Here is a 5,970-nt window from a genome sequence, read left to right as displayed (position 1 = left end):
GGGGAACCATGGGACCCCTTCCCCTCCTCCCAAACCTTTCATTTGGTGGGGCCTCCTTTCCCCCCTCCCCCTCATACAGTATTTTGTCATGGGCGAATCAAAATCCTGGCTGCGTGCCTGCCATCGGGTATATTTGCGGCAAAAATTATTTTCCTGTGCTCAAAACATAAAACTTTAGTATATAACAACTCTAATTTCTCCACTAAGCATACTGTTTAACCTGATAGATGCCCACTTAATAGATTTTATGTTCTGTATTCCCAGTCGACCATTAAAAGTTCTCGATCCGAAATGCATTCCATTTCACCAATGAAGCTTTCAGTTTAACCAGTACAACTTGTTATTGATCCTATTGAAGGGCCAATAGGCACTTGTATTCCGGACCAGAAAACATTTGTGTTGTTCCCATAGAAGTTTCTACTTGTCCCATAGAAGTTCCTGCTTGTCCCACAGAAGTTCCTAATGGTACAAGAGAAGTCTGTATTGGTACGATATAACTTGTTATCGGCCCAGTAGAAATGCCCATTGGTACGATGAAATCCTATTGATCGCATAAAAATCTCTATCGGTCCCATAGAAAATTTTTGCAAGGGTGTGCTAATTTGGCGATTGAGCATTGTCACTGCCATACTGCACCGAGTTCACTTCTCTGCAGTGCATGGGTCTTTGCTATCTCCCGTACAATGGCTCTGCCACATAGCGCCACTGGCTGGAATGAGCGGTAATGAGCAAACTGAGTGTCGTGCACATTGACACAATTGGCATCATGGCGCTTGCCCCCTAAAGTTGACTTTCCCTCAACCGAATCTTTGGCCTTCCCCCGTGCTGCGGCTTCTCTGCAGCATTTCCAGTTGCACCAATGTGCAAAACATCGGATTTTCTCATCGGCGCCAATTGCACATTCATGCTCATAGGTTTTGGGTGTGCATTTCAATTGGAACAGGCCTGCCATTTCCAGCAGGGTACAGAGTGTCTCCTAGGCAGCGAAACTTAATTAAGACTGAAATCGATAAAATGCTTGAACTGGGAGTGATAAAACCCGGAGAAAGTGACTACACGTCCCCTCTGATCATGGTCGAGGTTCCGGGTGAATCCGCGTCCTTGCATCGACTATCGTCGACTAAACTCGATAACCAAGGACCAAATCTACCCGATACCGAACATCGAGGAGCGTATCGAGACAGTAAGCAGTGCCAAATTTATCTCCACACTTGATTTGGTTAGGGGATATTGGCAGGTGCCCCTTACAGAGCGTGCCAGTCGGTTCTCTGCCTTTGTTTCTCCGTTTGGCACCTTTCGACCCTTGATGCTGTTATGAACGGCCCCCGGACCATTTTCACAATGTCTACATCTGGCCGTTTGTTTTCGTCGAGCGCCTCCCGCGGGTTCAAGGTCATCTGACTCAGCGAGCCAGGTGCAAGCATCGCTTCGGAAGCACGCCTGCCCCGCGGACGCACCAGACGGGCGCCGTGATATAGCCAGACTTTGCCGTGTACACACGTCTGGATATAGCATCCGAAGAGGGAAAACAACATCTCAGGTTTCACACCAGGGCACGATCCGGGGCGATGAAATCATCAGGACGCCTTCATTCAACGCGTAGACACGAAGAGTCGAATGTCGGCACGTCACGTCTCGGCCCCGGACGGTGTTTTGACCAGCTGCGTGAATTCCAACGAGCCGGTGTTTTGGTGAGACTCTCGGCGCCGTCTAGACCGACGGTGAAGTGTTTACGGCGGCTCAGTGTGCGTAATAGTGGAATGTGGGGCGGTGTTTGAACTAGACACCTTTCTGTGATTGGCCGACTATCCGCCGATGCAGGGGTCCCTACCTAGGGACCTAGGGAGAACCAAGTGTTTAAAATGAACGAACTTTGACAAGCAAATATCTTCTCTGGTCTTGAACCAACTGTACATCATGTAAATAAACAGTGTACTTTTCGAGAGAGATCGCGGCTCATCGTTGTTCCCGCTGAGCTCCAGCCCAGTGCCTGGCTCGAGTCGCCCCTCCACCACCACGGACCCCGCTCGGTCAAAACAATGCTGAGTTTCGGGTTAAAGAATGCTCCCTTTTGTTTCTCCAGTTTAATGGATCGGGTGCTGCGTGGACTTGGCGATTTCGCCTTACCATATTTAGATGACATCGCTATTTTTTCTAACAGCTGGGATGGTCACCTCGATCACCTGCGGGCAGTGTTCACCCGACTCCGGGAGGCCGGTCTGACAGCGAAGGCAGAGAAGTGCCAGTTGGGTAGAGCCGAGGTCACGTATCTGGGCCATGTTGTAGGACAAGGATCTCGTCGTCCGTCCGAGATTAAGATTGAAGCCGTAGCTAACTATCCCCGACCCAAAACTAAAACTGATATCAGAGCGTTTCTCGGGCTTACCGGGTATTATCAGCGATACATCCGCGGTTACTCGGATTTGGCTAGCCCGCTCACAGACGCGCTTCGAAAAACACAACCACCGCTCGTCGTCTGGGACGAACCAAAACAAAAAGCGTTTGATGCTCTGAAAGGAGCACTTACTAGACAGCCCATTCTCATGGCTCCGGATTACGAAAGGCCGTTTGTCGTTCAGTGTGATGCCAGCGACCGAGGAATGGGAGTTGTGTTATGTCAGAGGGATAATGAGGGCATTGAGCACCCTGTCTTGTACGCCAGCCGAAAGCTCAGCGTTCGAGAACAGGCGTACAGTGCGAGCGAAAAAGAGTGCGCATGCTTGGTCTGGGCGGCTCAAAAGCTCTCGTGCTACCTCTCGGGGAACAAATTCACCTTTGAAACGGACCACTGCCCTTTGACGTGGTTACGTAATATGTCTCCGAAAAACGGACGCCTCTTGCGCTGGAGCATTGCCCTACAACAGTTTAATTTTGACGTCGTGTACAAAAAGGGCAGGAGTAACGGCAACGCCGACGGCCTGAGTAGGCCCTCAACATGAGGACTGATGTTCGTCAAGATATGACCCAACTCAGTTTAGCCAACTTGAACCTGAGTGCATTTAACCATTTACCCAAGTAGGCTTGCAGTATTTTGTGTGTAGAGAGCAATTGTATTCAGAGGTTGTATTGCTTTGCTGGTCCTAATATCGGCAAGTTCAGTTTTAGCTGTCGTGGGATTTATGATGAGTGTGACATTGTATTTTGGGGTGAGATTTTAAGTAGGGTAGAAGCTTTGTGTCTGATTTATCTTACTCAGTTATCTGGCGTTCCTTTGGGTTGGGTTGGGTGCCTGCCTGCTTTCTACGGTTGCCGGTGTTGTGCGGGTTAATTCCTATCGTTGCTGAATACGTCTTGAGAACAGTGGGGGTTCTACGTGGCCGGCAGCAAAACACATCGTTCCTTCAGGCGACCAGGAGGATGCTCACCTTTGGAACGACTTCCCCGGCGGCGGAGGGGCTGTTGCAATCGGCAACGGCTGCGCGGATGGCTGTTGAAATCGGCACGTCGGCCCGCCGATGGACGTCGGCGGCCTTGGTTCGTCGTCTCATGTTTCGCTCACGGGCGAGGCCCGTCGTCACGTAACTCACCGCCGAAATAACGTGACTTCGAGGCGTTTAGCCGGCCGAATGTCTGCTCTTCTTGAAACCCAAGGGAAATACCCGGGCAAGGTCAACCCAGCGGACCTCGGACCTGAACATTACGTCAAGCTCTCGCCCTGCCTGCCCCAAGACACCTGCAAGGACGACGCCTTCAAAAGAGGCTGATGCGTTGATGCATGGCGCCGTCGAGTAAGACAACCTCTTCGGTGTGGTGTGCGCGGACGTGTGACGTAACTTGGACAGGGGGTCTTTCCGAAAAGGCGTGGGTGACGAAACTGGTGCACCTCCGCGATTGGTTTCCGCCCGACTGCATGGCAACCGAAATACTTTAAAAGCACTGAGCTCACCTAACTCGGAGAGCTCACCAAGATCAAGGCTAATAGCTGCGGCTAGCTGCTGTATAGCCAGAGCTCTTTGCTCCCCTGACATGTAAATAAATGAAAGTTTTAACCATCGTCGCCTGCTGAGATTCCTGCCCGGAGCTCCGTCCGGATCTGGACCCCACCCGAGCCTGGTCCATCCTGGGGACTCACGTCGGCCGCGACAAAGCATAAATCTGATGTAAGTAAGGCAAGAAGATATGCCTTTCACAGAACTAGCCTATAAGTTTGATTTTGATGTGAAATTCCTCAGTAACAACACCTCTAAGTCCTTGACTACTTGAGGCCTATAAACCCGTACAAGAATAAAATAAAGACAGAAATACATAGTTTATTGAAATTGAATGGGCTTTAGCTCTGTGCAACTGAAATGCGCACGTAAATATATATATATATATATATATATATATATATATATATATATATATATATATGTGTGTGTGTGTGTGTGTGTGTGTGTGTGTGTGTGTGTGTGTGTGTGTGTGTTTGGCTTTAATATTGTTTGCACAACTTAAATCCTTGGAATCGCAGGTTAAAGGATGAGCTTGCCGCACCACAACTTTCGATAACACTTTTTTTTCTTTCTTTTGATGCCATCTTATATATATATATATATACATATATTCTTTGCACACAGCTGCTGCCTAAAAAGTGCTTCATTTTACGATACAGATGAGTTCATTGTTAGTTTATTCTTCAAATATTGCGGAGATTATGGCATGGAGACATAGGCGTAGACTTCAGGGGGCATCGGGGCTCGTGCCCGGCCCAGTAAAATCCGAAAAAAAGAAAGGAGGGGGGGGGGGGAGGGGCAGAGTTTACGTGCCATGTAACGAGCTTCTAGTAGTGACATGTAAACAAAATAACGCCCACGTTGCCTTTATTGACAAAATACATGGGAAATAGAATCCCAGCATGCTTTCGTTAGCTTCAATGTCCAGTTCTGGCGAAAAGGTAACGCTCAGCACTCCTCCCCGGAGAACTTCTCAGCCTGCCCCCCTCCCCCTTTTCTCGGGAACATGGAAAGTCTGCGCCGCTGCACGGAGATAGCCAAATACCGAAAGTTCCGAAATGGTGATGCCCCACATGGATATATATTACAAAAACGACAGCGAACAATCTGATACGATATTTAATTTTGTAACCGCCTCAGGTGCCACTATAACCTTTGCGTGTTTCCTCCTGTGTGCTTTTTTTTTTTTTTTTTTGTGGTGCGAGTAAAAGTAAAGCCACATCGAAAATCGTTTTGTTTAAGCGGACGCAGCAGAACGTCCAAGTCCCTTTGTGCACTCATGTGGGGACCATCGTTTTTCTTTTTCTCGCTTTTTCATCGATGACCGATATACGACGGCCCTGGATCCTACCCGCTCTGTAATCCCCGAAACCCCGGACGCTTGCTAATACTCCCTTCCCTCACTCGGTGCGGCTAAAGCTCAGCGAAAATCCGGAAGCCCCACATGTCCGAATCCCGCCATACTCATGCAGTCTTCTGTCACTGAGAGCGGCAGTCTGGGCTGGGCTCAAGCGGGTAGCGGTAGCCACAGTGGGGGTTCTGGACTCCGCGAGGCCAGTACAGCGTCTAGCTATCTATAGACACCGAAGCGATCGCTTAGAATTTTGCCAATGCCGTCTTCACGCTATACCCTCTTTGTCCTCCCGAGAACCATGGGCCTTGGCCTTGTGTAAAAACTTGCTTCAACGCGCGAACTCGACAAGAAAACACTTCCAGCATCCTTGTTTAAGCCTTTTTCAATGAATATAAACTGAAGACCTGTGTGCTATACGTAACGATAGTTATATCCTTTGTGAATACCGGAGGGTGGCAGCTGAGGACCACTCGGCAATCGGGTGAATATATTTTTGACATGCCTTCGGAAATGTATTCTTAAAATGAACACAGCAGATCACGAAGCTATAAATGCACTCGTGAGTTTCCAGAAGAGGACAGGGCTCGACTTCAGTTCGTTGCATCAAGTGTACCGTGTGTCTGCGGTTTGATTTTTTTCTTTTTTTTTTGCGCCCACAAGGTCCCGCTTGTTTGCCGAAGAGAG

The sequence above is a fragment of the Ixodes scapularis genome, unplaced genomic scaffold (assembly GCF_016920785.2).
Source record: "Ixodes scapularis isolate PalLabHiFi unplaced genomic scaffold, ASM1692078v2 PGA_scaffold5__190_contigs__length_132052651, whole genome shotgun sequence".
NCBI classification, from domain to species: Eukaryota; Metazoa; Arthropoda; class Arachnida; order Ixodida; family Ixodidae; genus Ixodes; species Ixodes scapularis.
Note: the sequence above shows the minus strand (reverse complement) of the source record.